The sequence below is a fragment of the Mandrillus leucophaeus genome, unplaced genomic scaffold (assembly GCF_000951045.1).
Source record: "Mandrillus leucophaeus isolate KB7577 unplaced genomic scaffold, Mleu.le_1.0 Scaffold149, whole genome shotgun sequence".
Classification (NCBI taxonomy): Eukaryota; Metazoa; Chordata; class Mammalia; order Primates; family Cercopithecidae; genus Mandrillus; species Mandrillus leucophaeus.
Genome location: NW_012101465.1, coordinates 5,953,275 through 5,974,882, shown reverse-complemented (window position 1 = coordinate 5,974,882; position 21,608 = coordinate 5,953,275).

The window sequence follows — 21,608 nt, the reverse complement described above, 5'->3', positions numbered from 1 at the left end:
ATTTAAATTTTAAATTTGTATTAAGCAGTTCCACAATGAATATATGTGTGCGTGTGTGTGTGTGTGTGTGTGTGTGTGTGTATTTCAACCTCAAATCACGTCCAAATCAATTACTCAGTTATACATTTCACAATGGAATCATAAAGCTGATATGTTACTCTCAAAGGCAAAATTCTTTTTGATGTTACAAATTATTAAAATATCAAGCATGTACTTAATATAAAACATTAGTACCATAATTTTCTTAAACATGTCTACATTTATGTCCAACTTTTCTCAAGAATAAAAGATTCTTATTTGCTAATAAGACAATTATATTATCTGGATGGTTTTGAGGTTATCTTCTTAACTAGTTAAAGTTACGTAAGAAATAGAGATACGGTCTTGTTTAAAATTTATTTGCTTGCTTTTTAATGGTCACTGTGACAGGGACTCTAAAACTTAAACAGGGCAGACTGCCCACAATCCTGAGCATGAGTTCTATCAGTATCTTATTCTTCTGTCTATTCAAGGAACTTTACAACTCACTCTGCCTTTCCGTTTGATTTGATTCAACTGCATGGCTCCATTCTGAATTTTCGTTTATGATTCCTCTAACTATAAGTACTGCACAGCTTATGAAATTGTTTGATTCCATGTATCTCTAGAGTCAGACGTGTTATTTTAATGACATGAACAAAAGATTCAGGTTTATACTTTGTAAAAAGACAGAGAAAGGTACTTAGAAAAGTAAAAGACCAGAATTTATTTAGCTAGTGTACTCAGAGGGTATTTTTACCATGTTAAGCTCAGAACCATTGTTACCCACAGAAAACACTTCCTAATTTTTTTTTCATTCATACGTACATTTAATCAATACTTATTAATATCCATCATTGTCCAGTCCCTGGAACTAAGAAAGGAAGAAATAGATGAAATAAACTGATCATTTAAACATTTATGATAGACCAGAAATTTTATCTGCATCTAATAACGCCGTGAAGTAGGAACCACCAGTTTTATTTTACAGATGAGGAAAATAAAGCTCACAGGTGATGAGAATATTTTCCATTTTCTATATTAACAAAGCTATCAAGTGACCAAAACCAGATAGGAACTTAGTAATGGCTGGATCTAAAATGTAAATCCTCTGCCTGCAGAGAGAAGTTCATCATTTAGGGAATGGAAGTTGTCAGTAAAGGTGCAGAAGGACAAGAACAGATGTAGCAGAGAACTGAAAAGTAGAAAGCCTAATGCTTATGACCTTGCTGCTGGAACTCAGCTTGAGGGGTGTGTGTGTGTGTGTGTGTGTGTGTGTGTGTGTAAGTAAATGTTGCAGATGAAAGTACTAGCCATGTCAGTAAAACCTTCCTGGAATCTCTGTTTCTAGGAAACAAATACAAGAATGTTTACCACCAAAGATAAAGTGGCAATCAATCAATACAAAGTGAGTATGAGAGAGGTTCCCATATAGCCCTCGGATAAACTAAGTTTTTAAGTTCGTGCTTATCATATCCATTGTCTTCACAAAAGCATTAAATTATCTTCTATGACTGCTTCATAGGAGAGGGTTATTTTATTATTTTTTCAACAGTCTTATTCTGTCACCCAAGCTGGAGTGCAGTGGCATGATTGTAGCTCACTGTAGCCTCAAACTCCTGGGCTCAAGCAATCCTTTCACCTCAGCCTCCTGAGTAGCTGGGACCACAGGTGTGTGCCACAGTCTCAGCTGATTAAAAAAAGTTTTTTTGTTTTTTTTTTTTTAGAGGTGTCACTATGTTGATCAGGTTGATCTCAAACACCTTAGCCTTCCAAAGTGTTGAGATTACAGGCATGAGCCAACGTGCCTCACCAGGACAGGGTTATTTTATTGAGAAATTGTAGTTGCACTGTGACTGCACTAACCTTTTGGCTTTCTTTGATATCTGTGATTGGTAGCAGTTTAATACTGACTACTATCGTAGCAAATTTTCTAACCATGCAATGGCAGCTCACTGAATTACAGGCATCACGCCTAGGAAGAAGTGACTTTTTCCTCACTGCACTTCTTGATAGAGTAAACCATTTTAAACTTAAACCTAAGTTTAAACCCATTCTAAATTGAGCTCCTCTCATGCTTCATATTCATACTAACAACTTCTTGCTTATCTAGACCTCTTTTTCTATGTGCCCATAGTCTGTATACGTTCTTCCTTTGGACTATTCAACTGTTTCTTGCCCTTTCAGAGTAAAGAAGGAAAAGAAAAAGTTCAGTTAGTTAATGCTGTCTTGGCTAAGAGCCGCTGTTGTAAGAATGTGTTTTGGGTTTTGATTTGCATGACCGATGTGGTCACTAATTTGTTTTCAACAAGACCAGCCAAACTCATCCCAGCTCCTGTCACAGCCACTCTGCTTTTTCTGTCATCTTTTCTATTATGTGCCAACTTTGAAACCGTACATTTTACATAGAATGCTATTCACACTCTGGTTTTCAAATAACAGTTTAATTGATTTAGAATGGCTGTATAGAAACATGGTGCCTCATGGACATTCTAAAATTAGAATTCCTAAGTGCAGAATCTGTTTCTATCATGTCCCAGCTGTGTGATCTTGTGCAAAGCATTGAAACTTTTTGTGCCTCAGTTTCGCACTCTAAAATAGAAACAGTTTTGTCTCTCCTTCATAAGTTTACTGGGAGAGTTAAATTACTAAATACATCTAAAGCCTTTGGAAGCATGTCAGTTGCATACCTAGTGCTAGATAAATGTTTGTTATCAGTCTTTTTTTTTTTTTTTTTTTTTTTTTTTTAGAGAAAGGGCTGGTGTAGTTTGAATATAGGATATAACCTTTAGGGGGAGAGTTCTGCACTGGGTTTTCCATAGACCCTGAACCCATGATTAAATGAGTCAGCTGTAGATTTAGTTGTAAGTGATTAGAATGAATAACGTGCAGGATTTATTTCCATTTGGCCTGGATCCTCATCTCCTGCCAACAGTGTCCCTCTTCCATGATCAGAGCTCTCTTTGAATAAAAAATTAAAACTGAACAACCACATTAGCAACCAGAAGTCAGCCGTTTCAAAGGATAGAATAGGAGCTAAGCAAACAAGGTATCTTGATTTGGTTTTGTGAGTTCCATGTTTTCAGACACAGGGGGTAACTGAGTTACATTTTCCCCATGGGCTTGCTGGAAAGGTGAGCCCATTATACTAACTTTTCTGGAGGCGGGTTATTTTTGGAGTTCAGCTCTTATGGCATTAACCAAGTTCTAAATTGTAAATTATCCTGAGTCAGCTGATTGTGAATGAATAAACAATAAAAGGCCTTATTCTCTGAGGACTGGGTCTGGTATTTCTGTCTCTTTCAGAGGTTTGACCAAGTGTGAGGTTTGGGAATGGGAACCCAGGCATGCCATCTGGCCAGCCAGCTTTCCCTCCCTCATTCCTCTTTAGTGGGGTTTTCCATTGTGTTTCTTGTTGCATCTGTTTGGTGGGTGAATACCAATCCCAGCCAACATCTCCCCACTCTGTTACAAATGCCACACTCATTATCTGTTTAGCAGACAAAGGCTACTGTTCTAGGGCCAGGAGTCCATGCTGTATAATCCTGGCTAGCCCAGATGGTGTGGGCATGGTTTCAGAATTTTGGAGTTAGAAAAGACCAAATACATCTTCTCTACCAACATTATTCAACAGAACTTTCTGTGATGATGGAAATGGTTTATAATCTGTGCTGTCAATATGGTAGCCACTAGCTACACATGGCATTGAAATTTGAGTAGTGTGACTGATAAAGTAAATTTTAATTTAATTCACGCATAACTAGGGATTATTACATTGGTCAAATTGGAATTTTTTACTTATTTTACAAATGATAAAGCTAAGACCCCAAAAGAGGAAGAGTGAGTTGTTCAAAGTCATATAGTAGATACACAGCACAGCTGGGATTAGTGATTGGAAATACCCACTTCCATACTAGTGCTTTCTCTTTCTTGCAATCCCAAAGCCATGAACACAGTTCTAGAATCCCACTGGTATCAATAAAACACCAGAGTCTCTTATTTTTGTGAGATCCAGTATCCAGGAGGCAGTTCCCCCATCATCACCACCTTCCTGACATGCTCTTCTTTTGTGACTATCAGGGGTGGGGAGTGCTGTTTCTGCTTACTCTACGGACAAGATTTCAACAAAGGCTGGAGTGGATGAAGCACTCAGTAACTTAATCTGCAGCCCAACAGTTTTTCTCCTCCTTCAAGGATAATGTGAGCTCATTTGCATTAGGCTCTGCGTCTGGGTCCCTCTGGAAAACTCTAGATGGTGAGATGTAACCATTTTCTTGAAAACGTTCCACACAGCATCTTCTGGGATTTGTCAACAGTCTCAGCAAATCCCATGGTAAATAATATTCTGAATTTTTGGCACATTTCAAAGCAAATTTTTCTCGTCAGGGTTTTGCTGGCCTGTGGGTGGTTTCTTATAAGAACATCAGTATTCATTGACATATTCATTTTTAAAACACTAGAAATTGACACTCAAGTGGAGTGTGGCTAAGGGTTTGAGTCCTAGAAGATTTTAAGCTGCCAAGTGAAGAGGTTAAAAAAAAATCCCTTCCTGTAATTAGATACACAAAACCACCATGAGATTGAATATTTCACAGTTATCTAGCCCGCTAGGACACTAAAACTGTATTCAGAGCCCTTGATCCTGAAACATGTTCTCCTGCACTGTATTGACAAGTTGACCAGAACTAAAAGAGATACTAGAGTAATCACATTTGCACCTCTTCCCTCTTGCTTCTTGTTCTTTCGATGATATAGTCCAGAGGGTCCCTATAAGACTTTCAAGCATATCCCCACACTTTTTGTTTCTCTCACATAATTTTTCCTGACTGGAAACATTTTATAGCCAAACCTATTTTTCCCTTGCCTACGGTAAGAACTTGATAATGCACTTTTAAATATTTAACTTATACGATTATTTTGCATATGTCTTTCATCTCTTTGCAGGGATTAAATATGCATGGGGAATAGTAAACAATTCCTGTGGAATTTCTTTCTGAACAAAGAATTTCTTTAGTCTGTGGTAGACCCTGAGGGTATCCCCTGAGTAATCTTGAGCCAAAATGAATGCCCTATGAGGGCCATCATAACCAAGAATTGTAAAGAACAAGGCAAAGGAAGGACAGAGGGTTTAAAAGGAAACAGAATTTTTCTTTTCAATTGAGAAGCTACAACATATTTCTATCTCTCTTCAGTGTGAAGGGTAGAAGGCTCCCAGCAAAGGTGCATGTTTATATGAGTGGAATCTATGTTCTTATTTGGAAGGTCGGGGAAGGAGTTTTCTTTCTACTTATAATAATCTAAAAATCTGATTCAGATGCAAAAACTTGGTTACCTGATGGAGAGGTAGATGGCTGATACCAGAGCCCTTTGGGATCACTTCAGCAGACCAGTAATGACTCAGATTTCTCCACAGAACAAAAGAAACTTAGTGGGATATTTAATTCTGAACTTCTTAATGGCATATTATGGAAACACTGTGCATATATGCAGTGAACTGGAAGGCTGTGGAGGTTCTGGATAATTTCAGCATGGACAAGCAGTGAAGATAATACTGGTGCAATGAGCTCTCTTCTCTCTTTAACCCAGTTTGTGGTGTCAACACCATGGTCACTATGGTTTACACAGCAGATCCAAAAAAATCACCAAAGTAGGAATTAGCTTTGGTGAATAGGTATTAGCAGGCTTTGGAGTCAAGTTAGCCAGGCTTGAGTTTGGTTGTAGTCTCCGTAACCCAGGGAAAATTGCTGATCTTTCTAAGCCTTTGTTTTTCCATCTTTAAGTTGCAGCTAACAGTATTCAATTTGAAGGGGTTCTTATGAGAAATTACATACTGTATATCAGTGCAGAGCTTGACATGTCACTATCAAACATGAACAACCATCACAAAGTTTCAATATCTACATTTTTCCTAAAACTAATAATTAGCTTATGTGAAAATTATGTAACTTTCACTGGCATGTCTTAAAAATATGGAGCACACTTTCTACTTACCCAGAACTTCCCAGCCTGTGGCTGCCAAAGGGGAAAATAGCAGTGACATTCCATTCCCCTGCTTCTTGCTCCTTTCGCTCAAACCCTTCTGGGGAGGGCTCCCATGTGCTCCTGCATAGGTCTGCATTGCCAGTCACTTTATTTGAAATCTGGCATTGCCACAGTAGGCCCGAGAGCACTCGTATTGATGTGGCTGACAACCTGACAAAGTTTAAGCTGTCCTTAATAAATGGATAAACATAATATCTCACCTTTTATCAAAGTTACTTAAATGACTGAAAAATAATCAAATAGCCAAATCCTTTTGAAAAATGGTTTTACACACTAACATACTTCTTTTTTCATCTGATACGCCTCCCTGGGGGGAGGTGGACATTGCCTCTCTTTAGAATCACCTGCTGTCTGGACTTCCATTGTAGCAGGTAAAGACATGTTTGTTCTTTCATGTTACACACTGTTAGAGACTCACATGGTGCTGCTTGGTTCATAGAGCTTTTCAGAAAATTGCCATCTCGACACAAGGCTCACATATAAATCTGTGGTTCCTGGTGCTGCAAAGCAATGATGCATACTTGTGATACAATACACAGTTCTTGGAGGTGCTGTCTCCATAGATGATGATGCAGAATTAGTTTTCAAGGATGTGATGATAGAATGAAATGACATATATCAATAGGTTTTGTGAGATAGGAAGAACTATCAAAAACTAAAGTATTGTAACTATTTCGTTAGAGGGAAGTATGAATGAGCTGTAGATTATGTAGAATCTTGAGAGGAGTTGATAGTTTTCAAAACAACAGGCCAGCCAGTGCCCAAAGGATGACAGCTGCTGAGCCCTTTAAAGCAACAGTAGTGAAAATGCCATTTACAAAAATAGGCTGTGTCTGCTAGACTTGGCATTTTGATAGTTAATTCATTGTTTGGTGCAATTAAATGCTGTTAGTAAATATTCAGACATTCCAGTAAACTGGCCAAGTGATGTGAGATTTAAAATTAGCATTAGGTCAGGAGGCAGGAAGTCAAACTCAACAATCAACATAGGTGCTATGGGTGCCATGAGGGCAGCTAGAGAATAAAGACTTGAAATCAAATGGAGTGAATCAGCTGTTAGTGTAGAAGCGTGGTAGGTAAAGAGAATTCACTCCTTCCTCCATGAGCTGAAGGGCAATGGTACTCCAGAACAAATTCTTTGAATGATCATCCAGTTGGGTTATAGTATCCAAGCCAGATTTCATCCCTAAAAAATGTAGTCCATGAAGAAGCAGCATCAAAATAACCTGAGCTCTTGTTAAAAATACATAGCCTCAGATCCCATGCCAACTCCAAGACCTCCTGAATCAGAATCTGCATCTTAGCCAGATCTCCAGGTATTCAAATATACTCAAGTTTAAAAAACACTGACTTGGAATTATTTTGTTAGGAAGCAACATAAACTGGCTCTGTTTAAGCTTCAAGGGGGGATTTATCAGAAAAACTTTGGGGGGCTCAAAGAATAGAAGGAAGGGTTGACTATACAAGAGTAATGAAAAAAAGTAATCTCAACAGCATGGAAAACAGAAACTTCTTTCCAGAATGTAACCATAACAAAAAACAGCTCTACTAATCTTCCTTCCTTCCTTCCTTCCTTCCTTCCTTCCTTCCTTCCTTCCTTCCTTCCTTTTTCTTCCTTCTTTCATTCCTTCCTTCTTTTCCTCTTTTCCTCCCCTTTCCTTCCTTCCCTTCCTTCTCTTACTCCTCTCCTTTGCCTTCCCTCCCCTCCCCTCCCCTTCCCTTCCTTTCCCTTCCCTTTCCTTCCCTTCCCTCTCTCCCTCCCTCTTTCCTTCCTTCCTTCCCTACTTCCTTCCTTCCTTCCTTCCTTGCTTTCTTCCTTCCTTCCCTTCCCTCTCTCCCTCCCGCCTGCCTGCCTGCCTGCCTTCCTTCCTTCCTTCCTTCCTTCCTTTCCTCCTCCCTTCCCTTCATTAAGCAAATATTCATTGAATGCCTACTATTTGCTCAATACAGTGATAGGCAATAGGGATCCGATGAACATAACTGAAATAGCCTCTATTCTCATGGGATTTACAGCCCCATGAGGAATGTAGACTGGATAGAGAATGTAGAATTAATGAAGTAATCACACAAATATCAGCATAATTAAAACTATTTGTATTTCAAGGATAGGCAAATTATTTTATTAAAATATGCATATTAGAACAACCTGTCCCTAGTTACCGTCCTAGTTATAATTGGAAGTTACAATTGAGTGTTACAATTGGAAGGCTAATTAGAAGTTTACAAAGCAACAATGGGATAAAGAATATTTTACATGAATGAGAAGCATATGCCCTGAGGTTGGAACAGAATGGATTTGTGTAGTGACTAGATCACAGAAGGCCTTAAAAGCTGCATGTAAGAGAAATATTTCTGTTAACCAAACCCCTACCTTTTCCTCCTGGGCCTACAGTCAGATTTGCAGTGAGGGGCAGCCATCTGAGTAGGTTCTGGCTAATGAAATATGGGTGGAAATTAATAAGGATCACCTCTAGGCCTTAAACCTCCTACTGGAACCCCACTCTTTCTTATTTTATCTGCTCCTCATTAACAAAACTCTAAAGAGTGGTGGAGCCTCAAATTAGAAGGTACATAATCCCTGAATGACTGCACGGAACAGAGCCATTCTCTGCCAACTTGTTTGGATTGGAAATGAAGCTAAACCTTTATTAGATTAAACCACTGATATGTCGGGGCTGTTTCATCCTTAGCTTACCCTGGCTAGTATGCCCACTAAAGATTTTGCCCCTTATCCTGAGAGCTGTGAAAAAGGCTTGGAATATTTTCAGTGGAAGAGGTCCTAGTCCCAGTTTTATTTTCCCTGCGTGGATGAGTCATTTACCTATAGGTCAATCAACTATAACCACAAATCACATTACACAGCACAGAAAATTTCCAGTAGGAACTCAGCACTGCGTAATTTGGAACCATTCATGGTGATGAGGATTTGTATGCCGAAAAACTACCCAAAGTGTTTTCTCCTATAACATCCAACCCATGGGTTAAATAGATTTGAAGGTGAGGGCTCAAGAGAAGGGAGAGATTGTGATTCATGCATGAGCAAGGCACACCTTTCTGCTAGGACAGTGGCCTTTCAAAGTGTGGCCTAATAGCAACATGAAATCCTAATTAGAGGAATGCAAATCATCACCTGAATCATGTAGATTTCTGGGGCAGGCCTCAGCCATCTGTATCTATGGGCTGAAAAGTCTTCCAGGTAATTCTAATGCATGCTAGAACTCCATGTGCTAAGCTGATAATAATAATAATTAATAGAGAGGGGAAAACTCTATGTAAGAAGTGGCTGTTTATGAGAGCATTTTCATACATACCACCATTTTAATAGCATAAAGTTTTCTAATGGCTTTCCTGGCATTTTCTGATTCCTTCTCTGCTCTTCCAGTGAGATGATACACTGTTTTCTGGAAGATAAAACTGAGTTAAAAACAAGCAAAGGAAATTGACTTGAAGAATCCTTAAAGACAATGGCAGGTCTTCCAGAATAAAACTGAGGGGGTCCTTTTAAATGGGAAGAAACAAAGGTTCTCATAGGTCATTCCACCATAAAAGACCTGAGCCTCAGGCCCGCCCAGGCCTTCCCCTGCTTCCCTATCCCCCTCCCCCACTCCTCCCTACAGCATCCTCCACTCATTTACAGCTAGAGAACAGAACTGAATTTGGATCAGAGGTCTGGGCTGCAGTCTTAGATCCATATTTAGATAATATGTGTCATCGGGCAAGTTCATAGCTGTGGAGCTTTATCCACAAAGTGGAAGTGTTGTTCAATGTATTTGAAAACTGGGGGCACAATGGACTACTGTGAGCACTCAGTGAATGGTAGGGCACTGAATAGAAGTTAGGACCATTTGGAACAAGGTTGTGCCTAAGAGTTTGCAGGGGCATCAGAATCCCGGGAGCTCCTAGCTGGTGTTTCCTCACTTATTCTGAAGGCCAATAATGTCGTGACTTTTGTTCTGGGCTGCTCATCACCACAGAGCCCAGCCAGAGCAGACCTCAAGAAGATGCAGCCCACATCCTGCCAGCTATGTTTGCTAGGCTGTGGAACACTTTTTATGGCATCCAGCTTATGCTGTTGTTGTGGTTTTCATTATTGGTGTTTTTATGCCTCCCAAAGCTCTCTTGCAAAGGGTAATGAGTATCTTTTTAAAAATTTCAAACCTCACATTTGTAGCAACGCAGAGAAAGAGGACAGGAAAACAAACTGACAATTTTTTGGAGATGCTTGCAGCACAGTCTCACAGGAATGAGTTTGAGATTTTGGCTGCAGAGTGTCCAAGTGTGCCTTCTCTCTCTCATTCTCAGCTGCTCCCACCATTTTCATTCTTGTGCTGAATTCTGTCCTCTTCTGAAGGGGCTTTGCCATTTACTCCCACCTGGCCACAAAGGACTGTCCTATTGCACAGCTTTCTATGTTTGTGTCAGATCCAGAACTAAACCGTCAGTGCAGTGCTGCAGAGAACCTAACGGAAGCTTAGTGCTCAGTTTTCTCCTAACTGGCGCTCTCTTCCTTGATCCAAAGTTTGTTTTCTGCTCTTATCTATTTTCCATTACTTCCTAATATAGTAGTAAAAAGAAAAACTAACCCTTATTAAGGGTTTTTGATGTTCTAGGCACTGTATTCAGTACTTCGTGTGCATTTTCTCCTTTTAAGCTTCACTATCATAGTAAAAGGAAGGTATCATTGTCTCATTTTTAATTCGAAGAAATGGAGGCCCAGTAAGTTGAGAACTGGCCCACAGTTGCATGGATAACATGCACCAGAACAAGAATCAGAATCCATGTTCCATCTCTCTCCAAAGTCACTGTGCTACCTTATCTGCTCCAGGACATCACCACCTGGGTTCTATGTAATACACTCTCTGTTCTTTGCCACTGGTAGAGAGGATCAGTGGTTAGCCACATGCAGTAATGTTCCTCTGGCAAATATGTTGGCTGTGAGCACAAATTTAGTCAGTGACCAGGATGTAAACCCAGATGATATCTTTTGGACTCAGAAGGTACTGAATAATTTTATTTTATTCTTTTCATTTTTATAATAAAATTATATTTAATAATGAAATAACAATAAAACTATTTTATTTAAAATATACATTTATATAGATAATAGAAATGTTTTGTATTGTATGTTTGTTTACAATGTTCCAGGCCTTATTCTAAGCATTTCATATATAATAATTAATTTCACAACAACTTATGAGGTAGACATTATTACTATCTCTGTTACACAGAGAACTACATTGCAGAGAGAGTAAATAACTGCTGGAAATGAGATTCTAACCCAGAGAGTCTGACTCTCAAGTTCTTGTGCTTAATCACTCAAAGTTCTCCATTCTCTACACATCACTCTCCTTTGCCTCTCCTGGCCCCTATCACTTTGCTTCAAGGTGAAAGGAGCATCCACCCAACTCCCCAGTAGGCCAATTCCTGACTTTAATGATTGTTTTTCCCCATCTTTTCCTTTGTTTTTCACAGCCTTCTACTCATATTGTCTGAAGGAGAATTGGTACCCATTTTTGATAAGGGGTAGCAGAATGTTTAGTACTTAGTCTCTTTGTCTCCAGCTTTGGGGCCTTGTTGCCAATCCGAGGACAACAGGAAAAGTTCCGCTCAGTTTTCTGCAATGCTTACTAGACCTCTATTATAGGCTGGGCCTTATATTAGGGGTTGGAGTTCAAACGTGTATCAGCCAGGACCCCTGTCCTGAAGGAAAAGCTAATTTTGTTGGAGAAATGCAAAATTGCACTAATACAAGGTGAAATATAATTGATACCTTTGTAGAAGGCACAGTTTCTATGGGAGTTTGGCAGAAGCATTCCAAGTACTAAGGAGAGAACATTTAATTTGGGTGACAGAGGATGAGGAGATAGTCCCTTATAGACCATTTTCTTCTCAGAATTACAGGATGCTTGTGTTTGAATGGATTGTTTAATCTGCACTACCTGGATTCTCAGATGAGAAGATAAAATCAGAGAGAGAAGTTTGTCTTTCAATGTCAAACAGTGTTTGAGCCGAGACTTACTAGGATCCTGACTTATATGTCAGGGTTCCTTCTCTTATACCGTATGATCCCCAGAGGTTGCCATACCTCCGAGTTCCAAGCCTGTCTCCTAATCACATACCCACCATCCTGGCCTTGATCAGCTTTTCAGATCACATGGGATCAGGAAAATGAGGTCTGTGTGTATACTTGAATTTTATTTAAATACGTGTACACCCTGTCCTTGATGACTTGCCAAAATTGGTCAATCACAGCTCAGTAATTTGCTATGCCAGCTCTTTAAAAGTCCAAAAATAAACACTGTTCAGTCCCAACCTCCATATGTTTACCACACATTCCTTTCCTTCCCCACATTTTCTACCAACATACCCAACAAACTTTTTACTGTGGACGGACTCTTTAACCTTCTCTGATGTTTTAATTTATGCGTAAGTATTGATGAAAAATAGCAAAGATTTCAAGGCAGTTATTTAATGTTATTGTTTAACCCTTGCAGCATATTATATGTTTGAGGAACACTTGCTTATTAACCTCCTTATGCTTACTAACTTCTTCACCAGTCCTCTTAGAAGAGCACCAGTTTATTTATTTCTAGGCCTTAACTAATAGACATTGATAATAATGACCTGGTAGGATTAGAAGGGACTTTAAAGAGATCATAGAAGTCTGTGATCCGCTCCCAGAAAAGCCTGCATGGAGAGTGCCTAGAGTCTTTCTCCCAGCTTCTGAAGGTCATTTCCCTCTCATTCTCTGTTCTCCTAAATTCTTTAGGAGCTACTGGTGCCAATCATTGCCTTTGATCCCTTCTTGCCAGGTAGACTTATGAAAAATGAGCTCCTCGCATTTTAATTGTGGTTTCTCAAATCTGTCCGTTAGAAGTGAGCATCTCCAAATGGGCATGTTACATGCCAGATGGAAAATCATCCTGATTTCAGTTTAACACAGCTCTTGAGAATTAGATTTGATAAATTCACCTTGTGAGGTTTTAAATGCAGATTATGACAGAAAAGAAGTGGAAAGGAGAAAGAACCTTTCATTTGTTGCATAGCAGTTAAGGGCCACTCATTTTCTAGAAATTGTACATACTTGATATTTTTTAGTCAACATGATAGCCATGCTTTATAGATATTTTTATCCCTATTTTTAAAAAACAAAGTATCTCAGGCTAAGAGAAATTTGGTAACTCATCCAAAGTCAAACAGCTCTGAGTTGTTAAACTACAGTTTAAAGCACAATTGGGTTGACTCCAACTCCACAGCACTTTGTCATAAAACAGTCCTAGGAACTTTCAAAGACCTTGGGATTTGGGGTTGTAGAGAATACCTTTAATTTTTGTCTTTCCAGCATCCAAATCCCTTTAATATGGAAAGAGCATGTGAGACCCAACTGCTTTTGGTACACATATTGTGGCTGGCGCTACTTACTTCCTCTGCTTTGATAACGATATGATCAAATGTCTCAGAAATAGTTGATCAGAGCACCAGATCCCCCAAGCTAAAGAGATTAGTTCAGAAATGAAGAAATAGTCCACTGTGGGCCAATGAGAACCTGTGGTAGACAGAATCATGACCACAAAGATGCCCACCTCATCCTAATTCCCCAAATCTATATGTTTTCTTTCATGGCAAAAGGGACTTTGCAGGTATGATTACGTCCTGATATGGGGAGATTATCTTGGAATATCTGAGTGGGCCCAATATAATCATGAGGGTCTTTATAAGAGGGAGACAAGAGAGTTAGAGTCAGAGTGTATTACTCAGAGCTTTCCAGAGAAACAAAGCCAATGTAATGTGCGCTCATGCATGCACGCGCATGGGCATACACACACACACACACACAGACACACACACATGAAGATATTTGTTATAAGGAATTGGCTTATATGGTTATAAAGGCCAAGGAGTCCTAACATCTGTAGTTAGTTAGTCGGAAACCCAGGAAGGCAATGGTGTCGTTTCAGTCCAGGTCTGAAAGCCTGAGAACCAAGAGAGTCTGTGGTGTAAGTTTCAGACCAGAAACCACAGGTTAGAGACTCAAGAAGAGCTAATGTTTTTGAAGGAGAACAAAACAAAACACCAATGTTCCAGCTCAAAGTGGTCAGGCAGGAAAAGTTTCCTCAAACTTGAGAGAGGATCAGCATTTTGTTCTATTCAGCTTTCAACTGATTGAGTGAGGTTCACCCACATTAGGTAAGGTAATCTGATTTATTCAGTCTACTGATTGAAATGTTAATCTCATCCAAAAACATCCTCACAAGAGCAATATTTGACCACACACCTGTGCACTTATAGCCTAATCCTAGTCAAGTTGACATGTATTATAAATTAACCATCACACAGACAATTAGATGTAATGACAGAAATAGAAGTGTGTCAGGGAGAGAGAGAGAGAAGAGAGAGAAAAGAGAGATTTGAAGATGCTGTATTGCTGGCTTTGAACATGGAAAAAGAAGCCATGAGTGAGGAAATACAGGCAGCCTTTAGAAGCTGAAGAAATCAAGGAAATACATTTTCCCCTAGAGCTTTTAAAAGAAATGTAGCTCTGCTGACCCATTTTGAATTTTTCCAGAGTTATAAGATAATACACTTGGTCTATTTTAAGTCATTAAGTTTGTGGTAATTTGTTACAGCAGCATTGGGAAACCAATACAAGGCCTTATTTAAAACTCTTTCTAGAATCATAGAGAACCCTACAGAACAGAAATACTTTTGTTCCTCAAGGGTCCCCAAGCCAGTAGAATGCAAGCTGGGAGCTCTAGATGGTAATTCTTGCCACCACATTGGGAAAACCCATCTGTGAATAAAATCAACCACGAGAAAAACAAGACACTTAGATAAGTAAATACAGATTTCTTTTCATTGTGTTAAGAACATTTAACATGAGACCTACCCTCTTAACACATTGTTAAGTGTACAATACATTATTGTTGCCTATAGCTACAATGTCACACAGCAGATCTCTAGAGCTCATTTATCTTGAGTGACTGAAATTTTATGTCAGTTGATTAGTAATGTCCCATTTCCCCTTATCCCCAGCCCCCAGTAATCACCATTCTACTCTCTGATTCTGCAAACTTGACTGCTTTAGATACCTCATATAGGTAGAATAATGCACTATGTGTCTTTCCATGAGTGACTTATTTCACTTAGCATAATGTCCTTAAGTTTCATCCATGTAAAAATGTCCTTTTTTTTGAAAGGCTCAATAGTATCCCATGGTATGAATATACTCATTTGGTGCAAAAATAAACTGCGGTTTTTGACATTAAAAGTGATGGCAAAAACTGCAAATTACTTTTGTACCAACTGAATACCATATTTTCTTTATCCATCCTACTGTCAATGAACATTTAGGTTATTTCCACATCTTGCTATTGTGAACAGTGCTGTAATGAACATACAAGTGCTACTGTCTCTTTGAGATCATGAATTCAATTATTTTGATAGACATATATATGATTGATGGATCATATAGTAGTTTTATTTTTAACTTTTTGAGGAGCCTCCATAATGTTTTCCACAGCAGCTGCATCATTTTACATTCCCACCAACACTGTGCAAGGATTCAAATTCCTTCACATCCTTGCCAATGCTTGTGGTCTTATTTTTGTTGATTAATAGCCATCATGTCAGGTATGAGGTAATATCTCACTGTGGGTTTGATTTGCATTTCCCTGATGGTTAGTGATGTTGAGCATTGTTTTTCATACATCTGTTGGCCATTTGTATGTCTTTTATGGCATATAAATAGAAATGTTTATTCAAGTCCATTTTTTAAATGGGTTATTAGTATTTTTACTAGTGAGCTGTGGAAGTTCCTTATCTATTATGGAGGTTAGCCCTTAATCAAATACATGGCTTTAAAATATTTTCTCCCACTTTGTAAGTTGCCTTTTCACTTTGTTGACTGTTTTCTTTGCTGTGTCAAGAAGATGTACAGATTTCTGGCAACATTGTCTGAACATCTGGAACTAATCCTGCCTGAAGACTGATGCCATAGACTTTTCAATCCCTTCAGCCAAATCAAACCATTTTTAGATAGATTTCTACCATTGTCAGGCTGAAGAATCTTGAGTAAATCAAGAGTGTAGACTTTGGCACCTATTTACTGTGTCAACATAGCAAAGCTGGAAACATCCAGAAGTCTCTCCCTATAAAGTTCCACGTTAGGGATGGCCACAAAGATATTTGCATGCAATCTGGGAGATAGAAGCAAATCAGTAGTCATTACGCTCTCAAGATCAATGCAAGGTACTGGATGTTGTTGCAGGTCATGCGTGCTGTTACTGATCTGCTATCTTATCCTGTTGGTTGGCATATGGCAGCAGAGCCAGGCCTGCAGCTCCTCCAGATCCTGATGGATCTCCTTCGGCAGCTCAGAAGCCTAGATTAGGTACATGTACCAGCTGTGCAGCTCTACCTACATGGTAGGTAAACGTTTTCATAAGGTGAAGAAAGCCCCATATGATTTTTTTTTCAATGGATCAGACTTTGTATAAATCAGTTGACTAAAAGAAAAGCACATCTGCTCACTCTGCTGTTTATGCAACATGCTACAGAATGAATTTAAAAGCAAAACTTTTTATTCAAATGACAAAATTGAGACAAGGACACAAGTTGGTAGTTTTCTTGGTTGGAATCCCTGGGAACCCTGGATACTCCCACATAAATAGACCATTGTCAGATTTTCTTAGGTAGATGCTTATTTAATCTTCTTTTGAGATGCCTTTTGTGCGGGATATGGTTTTTAAAAACATGTTAAAAGCTCTTCTACACTTTTTCAGTAACCTTCTCAAATGGGCCTGGGAAATGTCCTTTTTGCCAAACAGTGGGAGGAAATGACTTACTTCACGTTTTAAAATATGAAATTAGGTTTTATTGATGAAACATGAACTAAATAAAACTCAGCATTGCTGTTTCTGGTCTGGTTTCATTCGTGGGCTCAAAAAGTATTTATTGAGGACCCATGATGTTTCAGGCCCTATGTCAGGTGATGGGGCAGCAACTTAAGTAAAATCTTGCCTCTACCCTCCATATACACATACAGTAAAGTGCTGGAGACAGATGAGGAAACCAGCAAGCACAGAACAGTATATAATGATCATTTTAATGGTTCCATGAAGAGAGAGCTATAAGAACACAGGGCTAAGTATCCTGATAAATGAGGTGGTGGTAATAAATTCTGCCAGAGGGAATTGTTGCAGAAGTTGACCATTGAAGGAAAGGGGAAAAGAGCCCTCAGTCATGTCAAAGAAATGAAACTGCATGTGCATATCTATGTAGGTAGAATAAAACTCACTAAGGTCAAGGATTTTGTTTTGTTCAATAGATATTTGTTGAAAGAATGTCAAATGTTCCTCAAGATCAATGAGAAGAATGTGTTAGAGTAGGAGATATAACTGTGGGGATAACCTGGGACCATGTATGACGGACCCTGTGTGATGAGCTAAGGCCTTAGCATTTGATCTTGAATGTGCTCTCACAAAGAGATCCACTGGTAGAAGCCTGAGAGAGAGACTGGAAGCAAGTGAGCTTGAAGAAAGGGAAAATAATTAGAAGACAGAGGCATCAGTTTAGGATAAAAAACCCTCTTCACTGACCAGTGAAGGTAGAGGGTAAGAGACTGTGAAGGCAACAAAAAGATAGCAGTTATGAAAATGGATGATCAATTGGATGTGTAGTGGGGAGGACCAAGTTGGTAGAGTCTAGAGCCATGATGTCCAGCATAGTAGCCATTAGTCATGTGTAGCTAATGAGCACTTTAGACATGGCTAATTCAATTTGAAACATGCTGTAAGTGTAAAATACACACCTAATTTTGAAGACACAATATTAAAATGGAATGTATAATATCTCATTAATGATTTTGTATCTTGATCACCTTGAAATGATACCATTTTGGATATATCATTAAACAAAATATGTCATCAAAATTAATTCCACCTGTTTCTTTGTACTGTTTTACTGTGGCTACCAGAAAATTTTAAATTACCTATGTTGCTCACATTTGTGGTTCGTGTTATATTTTAAATGAATGGCAGTGACCTAAAATTATTACCTAAATAACTTTTTTTTTATCTGGAGTAACTTTGTGATTGTGTTGTCATTCAACAAAGTAGAAATGACAGAAGGAGCAATGTTTTGGAAGGATGAATAAGTGTCTAGTGGACTTCCATGTGAAGCTATCTACTGTGTGGGTATATTAAATATATTGGTTGGGGCTCAGGATGGAGATTGGCTGGAGACAGTAGATTTGAAATGGGTGTGGGGGTGTTCATCCAAGCACCAATATTCAGTATTTACCACGGACTAGGCATCATACTCAGTACTTTACATACGTTGAATTTTGAGTTTGACAAACTTTACAAATGTTACCACCTTTCAAGTCAAGATCTGGGACATTTCCATTATCCCAGAAAGTTTCCTTGTGTCCTTTTGAAGTAAGTCACCTTCTATCCCCAGCCCTGGGAAACTATTTATCTGCTTACATTATAGAATAGTTTTACCTGTTTTAGAACTTCATATACATGAAATACTACACCATGTACTCTTATATTTGGCTTATTTAGTGCAGCATAATGTTTTTATATATACTTAGGCACATTTTTGTGTATATTGGTAATTCTTAGGCATGTTCTTGTATATATTGGTAATTCCTTTTTTTCATTTCTGGGTAATAGTTCATTGTGTGAATATATCAATATTTTTAGTCCATTTATGTTTTAATGGACATTTGAGTTATTATCAGTTTGGATCTATTATGAATAAAGCAGCTATGAAACTCCTGTGCAGTCTTTTTATAGACAAATGTTTTCATTTTGGAGGGGAATCGCTTTGTTATCATAGGGTAGAGGAAATGGTTACCTTCATAAGAAACTGACTAGCTGATCTACAAAATGTTTATTTCTTTTTCTGCTCTTATCAGTAATGTCTGAAACGAAAAATGGACTTTGCTTTATGTCTTTTAATTATTTCTCAAAGATGGCCACTCAAATTACATAAGCATCAAACCCCACAGAACTTGGGCTCTTCTGTTAAGGTGGTAGAGTCACATGCAAGACTCCAGACCCCTATGCTATGGAGAGAAAAAAAAGGAAGGGGTTCTGAGGCCCCCCAAAACCAGCAGTCTTCTGGGTGAATCTCACAGAAGCACTTTGAGATGGTTAACTTCATTTGTCAACTTGGTTAGGCCATGGTACCCAGATATTTGCTCAAATATTATTCTAGATATATCTATGAAGGTATTTTTATATGAGATTTTATATGAGATTTTCATGAGGGTGGATCCTCATGAATGGCTTGCTGCCTGCCTCATGGGTATGAGTGAGTGCTCAATCGATTAGTTCATACAAGAACTAATTGTTTAAAAGATGCTGGCACCTCCTCCCCTCTCTTTTACTCCCTTTCTGTGAGTGACACATCTGCTCCCTCTTCACCTTTCACCATGATTGGAAACTTCCTGAGGCCTCACCAGAAGTAGATGCTGGCACTGTGCTTCTTGTACAGTCTGCAAAATCATGAGCCAAATAAACCTCTTTTCTTTATAAGTCTCATATATCCCTTCATAGCAATGCAAAATAGACTAATACAGAAGATTTGAGTAAAGTCTCAACTAATTGGTTAAAGGCCTGAATAGAAAAAGGCCAATCTCCCTTAAGAGAATTCTGCTAGCAGACCACCATAAGACTTGAATTGCAGTATCAACTGCTCCCTGCGTCTCCAGCTTGCTGTCCTACCCTGAAGCTTTTGAGAATTTGGGTTTGTCAGCTTTCACAACAATCAGATGAGCAACTTCTTAAAATCTTTCTCTCTCTCTCTCTACACACACACACACACACACACACAGACACACACATGCACACAATCTTGTTTCTCTGGAGCACCCTCGCCTCTCATCTGGGATCCTGCTCGCCTCTCATCTGGGATCCTGAAAGGCTACCAGCATTCAGAACACGCTTCTCTCCAATTTCCTCTCTTTCCTAAGTTACTACCCAACCCAGTAAAAATAAAGTTCTTCTGTTAATGTTTTAAACACTCTTAGAAAGCAAAACTTATGTACCTAAAAACAACCTTTTTGTCCCCACAGAGGAAGCCCTTTTGTTTGATCACATGGATGTGCTGTTCTAAACAGAACAGATTCTCCTTTTTTACTTCCTGCTCTGGTCCCTTCTTTATCAGCTTTTAAGCTGACCATTGTTTTCGTCTCACTACAGTGAGGAGGCCATACAGTGTGCTCAATATAGACAGTTATTAAAGAAAGGAAAGTAGGAATTACTATTTTCACTATGTAGCAAGAGCCACCATATACATTAGGTCCAGACACAAAATTACCACTTACTACCCTGGCCCTGCCTAACATTGGAACTAGGGATACAGGAGAACACAGTGCCCCAGTGCAAATAAATAACCAGCTAAAGCGAGCTCTGCCTTTAAGAGCTACTGAAGGCTTTCCTGAGAAGGTGATTATGGGCAGGCGAAAGCCTTCTTTTTCTCTGCAGTTGGGCACTAGGCATCCCAGAGTCACCACCTGTCCAACTCCTAGCCTTACCCATCCACAGAACTGGACTTTTTGCTGCTTTTGCCTTGACCCTGAGCTAGATGATCTTGCAGCTGTGATCTGTGAAATCAGTGGAGCTGTTAGGGTAGAGTTTGTTTGCAATACTAATGAAAACCTTTTCCTGAGCCTTCTCTTATTTATTGTTAACATCATCATCATTATCATCATCATCATCCTCATCATTGATATGGTTTACCTCTGTGTCCCCACCCAAATCTCATCTTGAATTGTAATCCCCACATGTCAAGGGATGGAGGTGATTTGATTATGGGGGTGATTTCTCCCATGCTGTTCTTGACATAGTGAGAGAGTTCTCAGGAGATCTGATGGTTTATAAGTGTTTGAAAGTCCTCCTTCACTCTTCTCTTTCCTGCTGACTTGTGAAGAAGGTGTCTGCTTCCCCTTCTACTATCATTGTAAGTTTCCTGAGGCCTCCCCAGTCATTCAGAACTATGAATCAATTAAACCTTCTTCCTTTATAAATGACTCAGTCTTGGGTATATCTTTACAGCAATGTGAAAACAGACTAACACAATCAAGCTTCCGAATAATAACATTTATGCTAGCATTTTTTGTCTATATAGAACTGCATTCAGTTTTATTTGTCTAAAGGTAAGAGTCAAGCTAATCATGCTTTGAGGCACACAGAAGAAGAGCTTGGGGTTCTTTTGGCTTCTCCTCTGGGGCAAAAATAAATATAGCCCAATCCAAAAAAGCATATTATTATCATCATTTTACCTAATTTACCTCTCTAATACATTTTCCCTTATGTTGTTGACTATACAGTATATATTCTTTGATTCTTTTGGCTTCTCCTCCAGGGCAGTAGCAAAGGGGAATTCTTGTGAGAAGCTGCATGAGTTTTCAATCCTACTATAAAAAAGAAGTGGAAGAAAAGTGCTAAGGAATTGCTCACACCCGGACAGATTTGTATCTTTCAGCATTAAAACTTTCTCATGTTTTAAATTCCCAAGGATAATATAGATAATGTAGA